Source organism: Mobula hypostoma, chromosome 2 (assembly GCF_963921235.1).
Source record: "Mobula hypostoma chromosome 2, sMobHyp1.1, whole genome shotgun sequence".
Taxonomy (NCBI): Eukaryota; Metazoa; Chordata; class Chondrichthyes; order Myliobatiformes; family Myliobatidae; genus Mobula; species Mobula hypostoma.
This window is the reverse complement of record NC_086098.1, coordinates 41537885-41556643: the sequence shown is the minus strand read 5'-3', so window position 1 is coordinate 41556643 and position 18759 is coordinate 41537885. Positions and strand designations below refer to the sequence as shown.

The window sequence follows — 18759 nt, the reverse complement described above, 5'->3', positions numbered from 1 at the left end:
ACATTGGAGTTGTCATTGTGTGATAATTCTTTGTTTCTGTTATTGCAACAAAGGTCATCCCCTTTCACTGTGCACATTACTTTCTCCTTATATTTATAGTCAGGTAGTTATTATCACATTTTATTGACTACAATTGTTACACCTTAAATATTACGAACACACTGAGTACAAACTCAACTGATTCTTAATTTGAGCTAACTAGCTTATGAACTGTATTGTACTTATAACATGAGAACAGACCATACATCTTAATTATTCCAAACTTTTTTATGCTCTACAAAAGCTCATTTCCACTCTTCATGTAACCACACCAACTAATCCTTTCTTCTTAACTGTTTCTTTTGGTTGCAAGTTGTATTTCCGAATCATTCTGAAAGATGATATTACTTCTAATACTATAAATACTGCAGTGACATAAGTCAATCAGAGGGTGTGCTTTCAGTGTCAGTGATTGCCTTTTCTGACTGCCCAAAGCTTTTCCAGCATCTGCAAGGCACAGATCAGGTACATGATGCAATGCTCTCCATCTTAAACACAAAATAATCCACAGATGCTGGGGTCAAAACAACACTCACAACACGCTGGAGGAACTCAGAAGGTCGGGCAGCATCCGTGGAAAAGATCAGTCAATGTTTCAGGCCGGAACCCTTTGTCAGGACTGTAGAGGGAAGGGGCAGAGGCCCTATAAAGAAGGTGGGGGGAGGGTGGGAAGGAGAAGGCTGGTAGGTTCCAGGTACATGACGCAGATCAGGTACGTAATGCAATGCTCTCCATCTTCCTGGAGAAGTACATCTCCTAACAACACTCAAAGAGTTTAACAGCACCAGAACAAATTAACCCACTTGACAGGCTCCCCCATCCAACCCTCTAATTGTACCATATCCCTCCATAACTGCAGTTCATACAAAATTGCATTACAATTATTCAGAGGATTTCTTTGATAGCACCTCTCAGGTCACTGTACTCTACAATCTGAAAGACCTTGACGAGGCATGATAAGACTAAAAAAGATATTCGCCACACCATGAAGAGTGGTGCAGCAGGTAGTGCTGCTGGCTCAAAGCTCCAGCATTTCAGTTTCATTCTGAACCCAGGAACCGTCTGGGCAAAGTTTCTGCATCCTCCCTCTGACCACATTCCCCACCCAGCCCATCTAAACGCCGATTTCCTTCCCATACCCCAAGGACATGCAGGTTGGTGAGGTAATTCACTCTTGTAAATTACCTGTAGAGATAGGTAGGTAAAAGGAAAATCAGGAAAATCAAGCAGCACACATGAGAGGCTGCGAGAAAATAAGTGGGAGGATGGGACTGACAGGTTGGGAACTAACATATCCATGCTGGGCCTCCATGTTGGAGTCCATTATTAAGCATGAGGTTTTGGAGCACTTGGAAGCACGTGATAAAATAGGCCAAAGCCAACATAATTTCTTTAAGGGGAAATCTTGCCAGATAAATCTGTTTGAATTCTTTGAGAAAATATCAGGAGGATAGACAAAGGAGAGTCAGTAAATGTTGTTTACATGGATTTTCAGAAGACTTTTGACAAGATGTTGCACACGAGGCTACTTAACAGGGTAAGAGCCCATAGTATTACAGGAAAGATACTAGCCTGGATTGAAGATTAACTGACAGAGAGGTGGCAGAGTGGAAATAAAGAGAGTCTTTTCTGGTCGACTATCAGTGATTATTGGTGTTCCACAGGGGTCGATGTTGGGACCGCTTCTTTTCATGTTATATGTCAATGATTCAGATGACGGAATTGATGGCTTTGTGGCCAAGTAGGCAGATGATACGAAGATAACTAGAGAGGTAGGTAGTGTTGAGGAAGCAGGCAGTCTGCAGAAGGGATTGGGAAAATGGGCAAAGTAGTGAGATGGCATATAGTGTTGGAAAGTACCTGGTCATGCACTTTGGTAGAAGGAATAAAGGCATATACTATTTTCTAAATGTAGAGAAAATTCAAATATCCGAGGTGCAAAAGTACTTTGGAGTCCTCATGCAAGATACCCTGAAGATTAATCAGCAGGTTAAGTCTGTGGCAAGGAAGGCGAATGCAATGTTTGTATTCATTTTGAGAGGACTACTATATAAAAGCAATGGTGTAATGCTGAGACATTATAATTCATTGATCAAACCGCACTTGGAGAACTGAGGGCAGTTTTGGGTCCCATATCTAAGAAAACATGTGCTGGCATCAGAGAGCATTCAGGATATACATGAGAATGTATGAGAAGCGTTTGATGGTTTGATACCTCCGGGCCTGTACTTGCTCTAGATAAGAAGAATTGGCGGCGGGGGGGGGAGGGGAAATTTCACTGAAATCTATTGAATGGTGAAAGGCCTAGATAGAGTAGATATGAAGAGGGTGTTTTCTATAGTGGGGAAGTCAAGCACCAGAGGGCAGAGCCTCAGAATAGAGGGACAAGCATTTAGAACAGAGACGAGGAGGAATTTCTTAAGCCAGCGGATATTGAATCTGTAGAATTCATTGTCACAGATGGCTGTGGAGGCCAAGTCACTTAAAGAGAAGGTTAATAGGTCCTTTATTAGTCAAGGCATCAAAACTTACTGGGAGAAGGCAGGAGAATGGGAATGAGGGGGTATATAAATCAGTCATGATAGGATGATGGAGCAGAATCAATGGGCTGAATGGCCTAATGCTACTCCAGTGTATTCTCCCCTATGAGCAGAAGGTTATCCAGCTGCAGCACCAGTTCCTTAACACAATCTCCAAGGAGCTGCAGCTTGATGCACATCATGCAGATGCAGTTATCAGGGAGACTGGAGGTCTCCCAGAGTTTCCACATCTCAAAAACAAACATAACACTAATCCAGTAGTTATGGACTAATAGACAAAGAAAGAGAGAAAAACTTATTGGAAATTTACTTAGAGCCTCTGCCTGTTCTCGCCAAAGACACGACTTGTGTATAGAAAATGGAACTTTATACCTGGACTTGGTGATCTTGCACCAAACCATGAGCAGAACATATGAAGCGAAGAAAATAAATTCATTTACTTCTACATGTGTTCTCTAGTGTTAATTAAACCTCTACTCTCAGCTTTTTATATCTTGTACAAGCTTACTTTCATCATCTATCTTCCCTTATTGCTTGCTTAGTGGTTCTTCGTTTTTTAGTTTTCCCAATCTTACGATTTCCCCACTGCTCTTGATAAGTATTTATGCATGATCTTTTAGTTTTATCCGTTTATAACTTCCACAGTACATCTTTAGTATATAATATAAAACAAACAGAGTATTTGAAGACATGGGTCCCAATGCTCAAAATGTCCCCATAGCAACTTCACAGAAATCAATGCATTGTAAAATGGGCCAACAAATTCAATGTCAGCATCTCTGCACATGATCAACAACTTAATCAGGAAACTGACACTGGAGGTTCCACTAGAAACACGATGGATTAGCATGTAATTCATATGTTGTCAACATTCAATGCCCCTTTCACATATCACTCTCTTAAAGGAATTAAATGCCAACTCGAAAGGAATGGGAAAATATCTCTCATGTAACGAGATGTCAAGACTTCATTGTACTGAGCAGCAAAGTGAAGTAAATTGGAAAGAGCTAAGTAACTAAAAAGGATATTGTATTTGGCACGTCCAGATGATCATCAATCTAAGTCAGTAAAGCCACAACGACATCATGTACCATACTGGCGGACAATGTCACATTCTCCTGCAGACAGCTTTAACATCCTAACTGCTAAGATCCAGATGTGTACTGAGACTGCCTGCAACATTATTGGGACAACAGCAACGGCTAACATGCACCATGGGACTGATGCAGGCTGCTTACACAGTGGGGCTTTATTTTGTTTAATTTGGTATATTGCGCATTCAATTCCATCTCAATATGTACTTTTGAAGTGGTTTTTGAATTTTGACTTTCCTGAATGGACGCACTGACTTTGAAGTCTAAATCCTCATGTATTTCCTCTGCAACCATTAATACTTAAGCCAAGGCAATGCAGAAAAGTTGACACTATCAGCCAAATTACCCTCTGCATGGAATTATTGTGGCTTAAGTGTTTAGACCAATTGCTTGTAATGCTAGCATTGCAGCAGGCTGATTTTTTAAAATTTTAAATTAGTTAAGTGCGCAAGTTGCTTTCTCCTCCTTGCTCTTAAAAAATTTCTGCCAATTGGAATGTCTTGCAGCAGCAGAAAATGCATATATCAGGCACGTTTATATCTTCAATAATGAAAGATTTTTGGATAGGAAGGGAATCAAGGGGTTTTGGGTTTGTACAGGACAAGAGAAAGATAAGCCATAATCTTACTGAACAGCAGACTGGCTTAAAGGGCTAAAAATGCCAACTAGATCTCTATCTTGTACTCTTAAGTTTATTTCTTAGCTATTTTCAACTAATTCAAACCATTACAATTCATCACCAAAATTGCCTGACAGTTTATTTTGCTGAGATAACCAGACTTTGATAAGCAGAAGAATAGAATAGGAACACTGTCCTAACCTTCATAGAGAACAAAGAGTGTGTGTCCTTTGTAGCACATAGAGAAAGGACACTCCGACTATGACAGTTTGAATACAATTCAAACAATGTATCTGAGGAACAGACAGGATGAAGGACAAATGTAGAAAGTTAGGTTAGATTAGATTCAACTTTATTGTCATTATGCCGAGTACAGATACAAAGCCAATGAAATGCAGTTAGCATCTGACCAGAAACGCAAAGAATAGCATTATTTACAAATTAACTGCGAATAAAAAGTGAGTGCTACAGCACACAAACATAAAAGTACTGAGACAGTACAATATGGGTGCAATACTGCTTAGCGCTGTGATGTGAGGTTCAGCAGGGTCACAGCCTCAGGGAAGAAGCTCTTCCTGTGCCTGCTGGTGTGGGAGCAGAGGCTCCTGTAGCGCCCTTGATAATGCTTTTCACCCTGCCCAAGCAGCGTTTATGGTAGATGTTCTCAATGGTGGGCAATTGGGTGCCGATAATCTGCTGGGCAGTTTTCACCACACGCTGGAGTGCTTTGCGGTCCGATATGGGACAATTGCCATACTACATTGAGATGCAGTTGGTGAGTATGCTCTCAATGGTACAGCAGAAAAAATCTGTCAGTATCCTGGGACAGAGGTGAGCTTTCTTGATGCTCCGCAGGAAATAAAGACGCTATTGCGCCTTTTTGATCAGGATGGAGGAGTTCAGGGACCAGATGAGATCCTCGGAAATGTGGACACCAAGGAATTTGAAGCTTGATACACACTCCACTACAGCTCCGTTGATGTAGATGGGGACGTGAGTGTGGCTCCTAGCATAACTGAGGTCCACAATGATCTCCTTGGTCTTCTGGGTGTTAAGGGCCAGGTTGCTGTCAGCACACCATGCCGACAGGTGCTAGACCTCGTCCCTGTAGGCCGTCTCGTTATCCCCTCTGATCAGGCCAACCACCGTGGTGTCATCTGCAAACTTGATTATGGAGTTAGAACCATGTACAGGAACGCAGTCATAGGTGAAAAGGGAGTACAGAAGAGGGCTCATCACATAGCCTTGAAGCATGCTGGTGTTCAGGGTGAGAGTGGAGGAGGAGAGATTGTCTCCTCTCCTCCTCCACTCTTAAACCAAGGTGCTCAAAGAGATTCTATGCCTATTGATCTTATCAGCAGTTCACGCCTGCAAGGCAGTGCAAATTTCACATTCAGATTCAAATAATTTTATTTATTATACGTACATCAAAATATACAGTGAAATACAGTCCCTATAAAAAGTATTCACCCCCCCCAGAAGATTTTATGTTTTATTGTTCTACAACTTTGAAGGATTTTGCTTTTCTTTTTGACACTGATCAACAGAAAAGGAATCTTTCATGTTAAAGTGAAAACAGATCTCTATAAAGTGATCTAAATTAATTACAAATATAAAACAAAAAATAATTGATTGCATTTAAGTATTCACCCTCCTTTAATGTAACACACCAAATTATCACTGGTGTAGCTACATACATCAAAGTTGCTGGTGAACGCAGCAGGCCAAGCAGCATCTATAGGAAGAGGCGCAGTCGACGTTTCAGGCCGAGACCCTTCGTCAGGACTGGTGTAGCTAAATGGTTTTAGAAGTCACATAATTGGTTAACTGGAGACCTTTTTTTGGAGTGTGCAGTCAAGGTGATTCAATTGATTGTAACTAAAATACACCAGTATCTGGACGGTCCAACTGTAGGTGAGTCAGTATCCTGGCAAAAACAACATCATGATGAAGTCAAAAGAACACTCCAAACAAGTCCATGAAAAAGGTTATTTATTGAAAAGCACAAGTCAGGAAATGGATTAAATCCACTGTGATTCAATGTTGTAAAACAATAAAACTTCCACGTGTGATGCCAAACCAAGTTATCAGACAATTGATGCTAATGAGAGAGATAAGAGAGACAATGGAGAAACATTCAAAATGTTAATGAGAGAGGAGAAAGGAGAGAGAGATTAACGGAAAAGAAACATAATTCAGCTATTGACAGACTGGTTACTTTGAACCTGAGCTGTTTGAAGTTTGATGGACAAGTGATACCCCAGCAGGGGGATAAAAAGAGCAGGTTCACTAGGCATGGACACACACCACGAGATCACGAGATAACAAGACCCTGGAAGAGCGATGTGCCCCCCACAAGTTGGTGGGAGTTTGGAGGTCCGGTTCGCGGGAACCGACCATAGATTCACAGGGTGCAAAGGTACGATCGGTGGGAACCTGGTGTGTGTGTCCGCCCTTGCCTGGGTACCGGCTTCCCCGCGGAAGAACGGTCGTATCCGGAATGGAGGGGTCACAGTCGGTGACCACAGCAGGATAGAAGACATAAAAGGGTCTGCCTGAAACCAACTGCGAAGAACATCAAAGGTCTGCCTGGATCAAATTGCATCTCCCTCCCCCTCTCTCCCTCCAACGGCACAACAGCAATTACTGTGCTAAGCTGAACTGAACTCTGCGTCACTTAAGACTGATCATTTTACTCCTAGACTGCGATAGAGCTTGGTTTGATTCCTATTACCCTAGTTCTGTGTACATGTGTGTATTATCATTGCTAACCTGTTGCATCTATATCCTTACGATTAGAGTACTGTGTTACTTATTTCTTTAATAAAACTTTATTAGTTCCTAGTAATCCAGACTCCAACGAGTGGTCCATTTCTGCTGGTTTGGCAACCCAGTTACGGGGTACGTAACACAAGTCATTGATTATCTCTTGGAATACAGTTAAGAATGAAAGGAATATAGCACAGCTGTAAATCTGCCAAGAGCATGCTGTCCTCAAATACTGAGTGACCGTGCAAGAAGGGAACTAGTGAGGGAGGCCAACAAGAGACCTATGACAACTCTGGAAGAGTTACAAGCTTCAGTGGCTGAGATGGGAAAGACTGCATACACAACAACTGTTGCCCACTTGCTTCAACAGTCGCAGCTTTATGGGAGAATGGCACAAAGAAAGCTACCGTTGAAAAAAACTCACTTGAAACCTTGGCTAGAGTTTGTCAAAAGACATGAGGGAGACTCTGAAGTCAGCTGGAGGAAGGTTCTATGGTCTGATGAAACCAGAATCGAGCTTTTTGGCCATCAGCCTAAACACTATGTTTGGTGTAAGCCAAACACCGCACATCATCAAAAACACACCATCCCTACCGCGAAGCATGGTGATGGCTACATCATGCTGTGGGGATGTTTCACTGCAGCAGGCACTGGAAAGCTCGCGAAGGTAGAGGGTAAAATGAACGCAGCAAAACACTGGGAAATCCACGAGGAAAACCTGATACAGTCTGCAAGAGAACTGCGACTTGGGGGAAGATATTTTCCCCCAGCAAGACAATGACCTGAAACATAAAGCCAAAGCCACACAGGAATGGCTTAAAAACAACAAAGTTAATGCCCTGAAATGGCTAAGACAGAGGTGAGCCAAACCCAGTCCCTCTAGGGTCTTCATAAAGTGTGAGGTCAAGGCCACTGGATTTTGGTCAGCCCTTCTTGGGTAGTGGGACCACCCATAATGTTTCCCACACAGTCGGGACCCTTTCCAGGCTGAGACTCAGATTGAAAACGTGCTGGGGAACTCCACACAACTGCTCAGCACACTCCTTTGGGACCATGGGGTTCACAACATCCAATCCCAATGCTTTGCCGTGTCTGAGTTTCCCCAGGGCCCTTCTCACCTGCTCCGTAGTGAAGGTTGAGTGCATGATGACTGGCGAACTGGTAGGAGGTGGGGAGCTGGGGGAGGTAGAGATCGGGACGATAGCAGTTGGTATGTGGAGATGTGGATGGTAGGTGCAGGGCAAGGAGGGGTTGTAGACAGTGGTAGCCTGTGTTGTTCATTCACATGTTGAACTGGAGGGTAGAGGAGGGAGGGGGGGAGGCGTTGGTGCTGAGGGAGCTTTGGGTGCCTTGGCACCTGGACTGGTATGCTGGGGGGGCGGGTGTGAACAGAAACAGCTCAGTTGATTGGAGCCAGTAAAGTTCTTCATGCCTCTCCGCACCTCCCACATGCTACTCTGTCCAAGCCTGTTCTCCAACTCTCTCCTGTATTCCTCTTTAGCCACCTTGATCATCTCCTTTAGCTCCCTCTGCACATATTTCAGTTCCTCCGTCTCCTGATCTAAAGGCTCTCTTTCTGTGGTTGAGAAGAGCCTTCAGATCACTGGTGACCCATGGTTTGTTGTTACGGAAGCAGTGAACGGTCCTTGATGGTATTACAGTGTCCACATCAGCTTCTGTGTTGCAACCAGTAAGTCCGTTAATGTCCTCTCCATACGGTTCACAAAACACATTCTCTCTCTCTTCTCTCTCACACATCCATGGACTCACCCTGATTTTCCAATAATTCACTTAAATCAGAGGCAATTTAGAGTAACCAACAAACTTACCATCATACCCTCGGGATGGCGGAAGGAATCAGTACTAGAAGCAAACCCATGTAGTCACGGAGACAATACACAATCTACTCAACTAGCACATCTGAAATCAGGATTGAATCCAGCTCACTGGATTGTGCCTTCCATTCTCTTTCCCCCTCTCTGTCAGTCTCCATCTATCATCCACCTATGACTGCCTCCCAACTCTATCAAGCCCATCCCCTACCTGCCTCAACCCACCCATGATCTTTCACCCCTCCTCAGCCCCCTATCACCAGAGCTCCTTTCTCACCGCTCCTCTTTTCCTCTTTACACTGGGCGCCTGACCTCTCCACTCTGTCCCACTGCAGGTCTCTGACCTGACACATTCCCTCACTAAATATCTTCTGCTATCCAAAATGATTACAGCAGTGCTCAGGCAGGACAGATTAGAGGGCTCGTCTACTCAGTCCTTATGGGTGGAGCTGAGAAACAGGAAAGGTATGGCCACACTAGTGGGATTGTATTACAGACCACCCAATAGTCAACGAGACTTGGAAGAGCAAATCTGCAGAGAGATAGCAGGCAACTGCAGGAAACATAAAGTTGTGGTGGTAGGGGATCTTAATTTTCCATACATTGATTGGGACTCCCATACTGTTAGGGGTCTAGATGGTTTAGAGTTTGTAAAATCTGTTCAGGAAAGTTTTCTAAATCAATATATAGAGGGACCAACGAGAGGGGATGCAATATTGGATCTCCTGTTAGGTAACGAATTAGGGCAAGTGACGGAAGTCTGTGTAGGGGAGCACTTTGGTTCCAGTGATCATAACACCATTAGTTTCAATTTGATCATGGACAAGGATAGATCTGGTCCTAGGGTTGAGGTTCTGAACTGGAAGAAGGCCAAATTTGAAGAAATGAGAAAGGATCTAAAAAGCGTGGATTGGGACAGGTTGTTCTCTGGCAAAGATGTGATTGGTAGGTGGGAAGCCTTCAAAGGGGAAATTTTGAGAGTGCAGAGTTTGTCTGTTCCTGTCAGGATTAAAGGCAAATAGAATAGGAATAAGGAACCTTGGTTCTCAAGGGATATTGCAACTCTGATAAAGAAGAAGAGGGAGTTGTATGAAATGTATAGGAAACAGGGGGTAAATCAGGTGCTTGAGGAGTATAAGAAGTGCAAGAAAATACTTAAGAAAGAAATCAGGAGGGCTAAAAGAAGACATGAGGTTGCCTTGGCAGTCAAAGTGAAGGATAATCCAAAGAGCTTTTACAAGTATATTAAGAGCAAAAGGATTGTAAGGGATAAAATTGGTCCTCTTGAAGATCAGAGTGGTCGGCTTTGTGCGGAACCAAAGGAAATGGGGGAGATCTTAAATAGGTTTTTTGCGTCTGTATTTACTAAGGAAGCTGGCATGAAATCTATGGAATTGAGGGAATCAAGTAGTGAGACCATGGAAACTGTACAGGTTAAAAAGGAGGAGGTGCTTGCTGTCTTGAGGAAAATTAAAGTGGATAAATCCCCGGGACCTGACAGGGTGTTCCCTCGGACCTTGAAGGAGACTAGTGTTGAAATTGCAGGGGCCCTGGCTGAAATATTTAAAATGTCGCTGTCTACGGGTGAAGTGCCGGAGGATTGGAGAGTGGCTCATGTTGTTCCGTTGTTTAAAAAAGGATCGAAAAGTAATCCGGGAAATTATAGGCCGGTGAGTTTAACGTCAGTAGTAGATAAGTTATTGGAGGGAGTACTAAGAGACAGAATCTACAAGCATTTGGATAGACAGGGGCTTATTAGGGAGAGTCAACATGGCTTTGTGCGTGGTAGGTCATGTTTGACCAATCTGTTGGAGTTTTTCGAGGAAGTTACCAGGAAAGTGGATGAAGGGAAGGCAGTGGATATTGTCTACATGGACTTCAGTAAGGCCTTTGACAAGGTCCCGCATGGGTGGTTGGTTAGGAAAATTCAGTCGCTAGGTATACATGGAGAGGTGGTAAATTGGATTAGACATTGGCTCAATGGAAGAAGCCAGAGAGTGGTGGTAGAGAATTGCTTCTCTGAGTGGAGGCCTGTGACTAGTGGTGTGCCACAGGGATCAGTGCTGGGTCCATTGTTATTTGTCATCTATATCAATGATCTGGATGATAATGTGGTAAATTGGATCAGCAAGTTTGCTGATGATACAAAGATTGGAGGTGTAGTAGACAGTGAGGAAGGTTTTCAGAGCCTGCAGAGGGACTTGGACCAGCTGGAAAAATGGGCTGAAAAATGGCAGATGGTGTTTAATACTGACAAGTGTGAGGTATTGCACGTTGGAAGGACAAACCAACGTAGAACATACAGGGTTAATGGTAAGGCACTGAGGAGTGCAGTGGAACAGAGGGATCTGGGAATACAGATACAAAATTCCCTAAAAGTGTCGTCACAGGTAGATAGGGTCGTAAAGAGAGCTTTCGGTACATGGGCCTTTATTAATCGAAGTATTGAGTATAAGAGCTGGAATGTTATGATGAGGTTGTATAAGGCACTGGTAAGGCCAAATCTGGAGTATTGTGTTCAGTTTTGGTCACCAAATTACAGGAAGGATATAAATAAGGTTGAAAGAGTGCAGAGAAGGTTTACAAGGATGTTGCCGGGACTTGAGAAACTCAGTTACAGAGAAAGGTTGAATAGGTTAGGACTTTATTCCCTGGAGCGTAGAAGAATGAGGGGAGATTTGATAGAGGTATATAAAATTATGATGGGTATAGATAGAGTGAATGCAAGCAGGCTTTTTCCACTGAGGCAAGGGGAGGAAAAAACCAGAGGACATGGGTTAAGGGTGAGGGGGGAAAAGTTTAAAGGGAACATTAGGGGGGGCTTCTTCACACAGAGAGTGGTGGGAGTATGGAATGAGCTACCAGACGAGGCGGTAAATGTGGGTTCTTTTGTAACATTTAAGAATAAATTGGACAGATACATGGATGGGAGGTGTATGGAGGGATATGGTCCGTGTGCAGGTCAGTGGGACTAGGCAGAAAATGGTTCAGCACAGCCAAGAAGGGCCAAAAGGCCTGTTTCTGTGCTGTAGTTTCTATGGTTCTATGGTTTCTATGATAAAAGGTAAGTGAGTATTCTACAAATCTGGTAAATGTTACAAGACCTGAGCAATACTAGTTTGAAGTTGCTGACTAATCAACTGCAAAAGGTCTGCACCTCTGTAGTACAGGATTCTCATTAATATCACAGTGGCATATCTCCTCTACAGAAAATAACAGCACAGAAATTCACAAAAGAGAAAAGTTTATTTGTCACATGTACAGCCAAATGTATATTGAAATGCATCATTTGCGTCATTGACCAATAAAGTGCGAGATGTGCTGGGTGCTGCCCATAACTGTCTTCATGCTCCTGGCACTAAAATAGCATGCCAAGAATTTAAGAATCCTAACGTGCTGTCTCTGGAACGTGGAAGGAAACTGGAGCTCCCAGAGGAAACAAGTGTGGTCACAGGGAGATTGTACGAACTCCTTACAGACAGCAGCAGGAATTGAACCTTGATTACTAGCATTGTAAAGTGTTATGCTAACTAATGGCAGCCAATTTATCAAAACGAACATCAAAGCACATATCATTCTCAACCATACTATATCTTACGGTTTCTTAACAGTGGGATGTTACAAAGACTGGAATTATCAGCGCACAGGTCAGATAGAAAATTCAAAGAATTAAGAAATTAAAGCAAGAACTAATCTGCAGAACCTGAGATCCAATTGACATGACCATCACCAGTTGCTTTCCACAAATGGCACATGCTGACCTCTATTACCACATCATTTTTAGCTAAGTTAAAACTACAAAATTATTGCGAACTCAACTTTTCACAGCAATGTTTTGTTCAAATAAAGTATTTTAACAACATGAATATGGTCAATACACCACCATTATATTTTGCCTGGGATGAAAACAATTATAACTGTGAAGCGACATATCCAATTGAAACAATTTCCAAAAGAAGATACTCAAAATATGAAAACATTAAATTTGTTCCCACTTTCCCATTCTGTCTCTTTCTTCTCACTCCATTCCTTTTCCCTCATTTTGCTTGTCTTTCTGTACCTTTCATCAGTGCACCGTGGGGATGTGTACTGAGCCCACGCCGTTACATTCTTTTCACCCATGACTGTGCCGTTGCCCTGGCCATCAACTCCATCATCAAATTTGAGATGACACCACAGTGATTGGATTCAGAGAGGAGGTGCAGCAACTGTCCGAGTGGTGCAATAGCCATAAATGTTCACAAAAAAAATAAAGAAATTATTATCGATTTCAGGAAATCAAGGTGGCATGAACAAGCTCCGTTACTCATAAATGGCGAAGCAGTGTAAAGGGTCTCCAGTGTTATGTTCTTGGGAATGAACATCTCACAGAGGAGCTTCCTTGGACCACCAACACCTCTTTGATAGTAGAGAAAGCTCAGTAACACCTTTACTATCTTAGGAATTTAAATCTGTCCCAAAAGCTGCTTATAAACTTTTACCGATGTGCCATACTGACACGGTGGTATGTTACACTAGCTGCAACAAGATTGACCAGAAAGTACTTCAGTGTGTGATCAGGACTGCACAGAAGATCACTGGGACCAGATATGGAAACCATCAACAAGTCACGCTGTCTACAGTGGGCTCGCAATATCGTGATGGACACATCCCACCCTAGTAATCATCTGCTCAATCTCTTACCATCCAGCAGGAGATACAGAAACGTCTCTGCATGGACATCCAGACTGAAAAAACCAGCTTGGGCTCATGTGCAAATGAACAATGCTCCTTTCCACTCACCCTTTGTACAAAGGCATGAGGGACAAACTCTGCAATACATGGACATGTGTAATATTTGGGTTTAAATGAAGCAGCTACCTCCCTTTGATTTCAGAGCTCTGTTTTTTTAAAATTTCAGCTTTAATTCTTGATGCAATTTTACATTTAATCATTGTATTTTTTAACATGGGCATGTATAATACGAATAGGGCAGTCACTGTTTCCTTTAATTTTATAGTTGTTTGTTTGTAACTCAGTTGTAACTGAGATGTCACTCTAATTAACTCAGACATTATTTAAAATTTAGTCAACGTGTTTTCCGAATTGCTAGTAGGCAGCTTTGCACTGACTGGAGGAACACTGCAATTTTGTTGTCCTGAGCACAGACACTAAAGCTCTAACAACAAGAATCCAAACTTCCTTCTCTGTGATCAATTCTCACTACTTAAAACTTCATTGATTAACTTTCACAGTTGGTCCCCATCGCTCACTCAGGGCTCAGGAGCTCTGCTGACATTGACATGCACAAATCAACTCATATTTCCAGCAGGTGGTGATATAAACAATATGAGAAAATGTCTCATGAACATGTCTTGTGATCCCACTGCGACAGGATCTGACTCAGAATAAGCTACGAGTTCCATATTTGTTATGTTGTAAACTGGCCTTTGCAAATTTCCAGATAAACTAAACAATGCAGCTGTTCTGCAGTCAAACATTCAGAGTTCTCATCCAAATTAGCAATAAACAAAACTTACTAACAACAAATTTCCTTGATTTAACTGATGCAAGTATACAGAATAAATATTTAATTTAATTCCTGGCTCTCAGAAAAGGTACACATTTCTTTATTCAGGTGGATAATTCTATGAAAATCACTTCAAACTGTCGTGGCCCATTCCACCATTAGAGTGTGTTAACATGAATTATCTTGCATTTTCAATACCTACACTGAGTCTTGTCATAACACATCAAGCCAAGTACAGAGCAGTGGAATTTTAAGTACATGCGTCATACTACCAAGACAAAAATCTTCACTAATACAACATTAGCATCTCCTCTTTACTGACTAAGCACAGTTCCAATGTCATCTTTAAATTCACCAATGACAGTTCGGTTGTTGGACAAAACACAGGCGTCAGTGATTCAGCTTGGAGGACACCTGGTTGAGTGGTGCACCAACAATAACATCTCCCTCAATGCCAACAAAACTAAAGAGCCAACTGTTGACTTCAAGAAGGGCAAGGAGGGCAAACACAAGCCAGCCAGCAGTGGGGAATCAGTGGTAGAAAGAGTAAGCAGCTTTAAATTCCTGTGCAGGAGCAGATCAGATGACTAGTCCTGGGCCCAGCACATAGATGCAATCATGAGGAAAGCGCACCAGCACCTTTGCTTTCTGAGGAGGTTCAACTTGTCATTGAACACTGTAAGTCATCAAGTCAAGTTTATTGTCATTTAACTATACACACATCTACTGTCAAACGAGACAACATTTCTCCAAACCAGGGTGTAAAGCACAGAAGTACACATAATACACAATAACTTATGAAAGTAAGGATAAAATCTACAGATGAATTGAGCATAAATAAACAAACTAAAGCGCATAAATTCTACATTGTAAGGTACAGAACAGGTTAACCAGTGACACTTCAAATGCGATGCGGCAGGGAGATCAGAAGCCTAATGGCCTGAGGGAAGAAACTGTTTCCCATCCTGATCGCCCTTGTTTTTATTCATTGGAGTCTCCTGCCCGATGCTAGAAAGTTAAAGAGGATGCTGAATGGATGGGTGGGATCCTTAATAATAGTAAGACCCTGCATATACAGTACTTCCGTAGATATACTGTTGAAAGAATTCTGGCTGGTTGCATAATGGTCTGGAGTGGCAATTTGAATGTTCACAGTCACCATTGGGCAGGAGGCACAGAAACTGGAAGTTCCACATCGTTATGTTCAAGAACAGCTAGTTCCCTTCAACCATTCAGTTTTTGAACCAACTGGCAAAACACTCATCCAGGGTTTCTCAATCGGGGCTCGGCAACAGGTCACCAGGGGTTCAGTGAGAGATTGTGATTAAGAAAATAAACTATACTCTTTGAACTTTGCACAATGCTCACGCTTGCAGTGGTGGGCAGTGACCGAGCAGCCCCATTAGCAGTCTCATTAGAGGTCTCTCACTGATAATTGGCCAGCGCTGTATTGCACGGAGGGGAGGACGGTAGGCTGGTGAGGAGCATGAAGTGCATTTTCCGAGCATTGACAGGACTGCACCAACTTGGGCTGTGACGTTGGCCTCTCCCTCGCGAATTACCTCCCTCGAACTTCTCCTTGCATGCCACGGACTGACTTATGTGAAAGAAGAGTATCCTGTCATTCATAGGAAAGCAATGAACATTTTGCAACACAAAGTGCTGTTGGAACTCAGCAGGCCAGGCAGCGTCTATGGAAAAGAGTACAGTCAACACTTCAGGCCCGAAACGTCAACTGTACCCTTTTCCATAGATGCTGCCTGGCCTGCTGAATTTCTCCAGCATTTTGTGTGTGCTGCTGGCATTTCCAGCATCTACGCATTTTCTCGTTAATGAACATTTTGCGGCAGTTTTCAAACTCTTGCATGTGTGAGCAACCTTCTTCCTGTTCAACAAGCATCAAGAGCAAGGATAGAAATTGTCTCATTTCTGGTGAAGGTGAAATCTGTGTGCACATATCTCAAGTTTGAACCAGAAATGAGTATTTGTGCAGCAAAAACCAAGCACAGGTTTCACATACTAGGCCTATATTTGAGCCTGATCATGTCACTTGTAAGAAAATGTGTTTTTTAAAGTCTTGTATAAAATTGTGTCTTAGGCTACATATTTATTCATATTGCTTTGGCTTATGACTTTTAGCAACTTTACTATTCAACATTGTCAATAAATTTTCATGTTGTGTATGGCATTCATTAAAATCAATTTATAACCTTTATTTAAATTAGATCTACCAAGCACACCTTTAGAAAAATTAAATCCCAATTTGTCTTAAGCCAGTTATTTAACAGAAATTTATTATGTTTGCCTTATGAGTTTAAAAATTTATGAAAGAGAAAGAAAGAGATTAATTTCAAGAAAGGTAAGCTAAGCTTAACTACCTGTTTTTTTTTCAGGAAAGGTTGGCTAAAAATTCATTCTCGACTCAAAAGAGCATTGACAATTATTTTTGGATTATTGTATCTACAACCTACTGTTCACTCTAACGTACCATGAGCTATAGATACAATGATTTTTACACAGTGGTTCCCTGAGATCTGAAAATTATTTCCAGGGCTCCTCCAGGGCAAAAAGGTTGATAAAGGCTGCTCTAATCACTACAGTTTAGCAACACTATGACCACTTTGACAATTTTGTAGTAAAAAGATTCTGTGTGCCTATAATGATGCTGCAAGCAAGTTTTTCAATGCACCTGTGCACATGAGAATAGACTCTATTTCAACAGCACTAAATTAAATGTGTCCTAGGGACAGTACATGAATAAGCACTTTAGCGTAATCTAATTTCACATAATAAATCATGCTAATCTGAAACACCTCTTGGGTACTGCAATATAAGAGGCTGTAAAATCAATTAAGAAATTCCTAACCAGTATTAGTTTATTCTGATCAGGTTCCTCTTCACAGTGACTGCTTTGTCACCAAGTGCAAGCTCGGAACTGTTTCCTCCTAACTTCTGTAAAAGGGCAAAAACGTTCCACTTGTGAATATGCCACACTCTGCTTGACCAGATACGGTTGTGGAAGGCCTATATTTTTGAACTGCAGCTGTGAAGCCAAAATGGTGACAGGATATTCAATGACGTACCAAAATATGTGCATCAGTTAAAGATACTAATCTGATGCAAGCAAATTTGTCCAACATGATGAAGCTGTAGAAAACTTCTGCCTGAAATGCTTAATCAAGATTCTTGTATTTTGGGTTACTCATATATGTATAACCTAATCTTGGTACGGCATGGTGGCATAGTGATTGGCATAACACTTTAAAGCACCAGCCACCTGGGTTCCATTCTGCCGCTGTCTGTAAGGATTTTATATATTCTCCCCATAACTGAAAGTGTTTCCTACGAGTAGCCAAGCTTTCTCCCAAATTCCAAAATTGTACGGGTTAGGATTACTAATTTATAGACATACAATGTTGGCACTGGGAGCATGGCGACACTTGAAAGCTGCCCCAACACATTGTGTTGGTCGTTCACACAAATGACAGAGTTCACTGCGTTTCGATGTGTGTGTGTGTGTGACAAATTAAACTAATCTTTAATCTTTGTGCATCACACTGTATGCCTTAAAGTCACCTAACGTGAGTGAAATTGAAAAGGGAACAAGGAACATTATAAATTATAAAGCAATCTTGAGGAGTACACAACAACCAGTTTAATTTTCTGATGCTGTGTTTACTCTTCCAAGATTTTATTTTGAAAGATATAAAGTCAAGCCCATGTTACATTTTCAATAGTGCTACACTTTTGAAAATTCTGATCAGGATATACTGTACATAAGCCATAAAGTAAAGAGCAAACGTTTTTATGGAAGATTTAAGTGTGAATAAACAAATTTGACTTTGCTTCTGAGAAAATTGGGAAAGGTGAGAAAATCAAAAGGCTTCAGTAGAAATGATCTCTCTGACTGAACTGAATTAATTCAAAACGAAGCACCAACTGTTCCAATCTGTATCACATTCAAAGTATTATTTCAACAGGATAAGGACTACAGAATAATTTAACCAAACTGTACAAATTCTGCTATTTTGCAAAAGCTCCTAAATCTCCTGAATTCCCAAAATGAGCTACTGAATTCACCAAATGGACGCTAACCACGTGAAAGGTATGGCTGAACAATTGCAGGGTGTCACGTTTTCCACCAAGAAAGCCAAAACAAACCTAAAATCAATTCGGACAATTGAAAACTGATTTTCTGCAAATCACTCCAAAGAATTTCAGAAACATTTCACTTTGTTTACCTTGTATTCAGTGAAAAGATCTGGAACCTACTACTTGCATTGTCGGCTGAAGGCTGAGATAATCAGTAGGGAAACATATGTAAATAGTGTTGAGATATAGACTGCTCATGACTTGG

The 18759-nt window shown here is 41.8% G+C and overlaps 1 protein-coding gene across 11 annotated transcripts in view; it reads right to left on the bottom strand.

Moving 5' to 3' along the window:
• Positions 1 to 18759, bottom strand: part of LOC134339515 (dystrobrevin beta) — a 587877-nt gene that overhangs the window by 211276 nt on the left and 357842 nt on the right. The gene's annotated exons all lie outside the window — the stretch shown is intronic.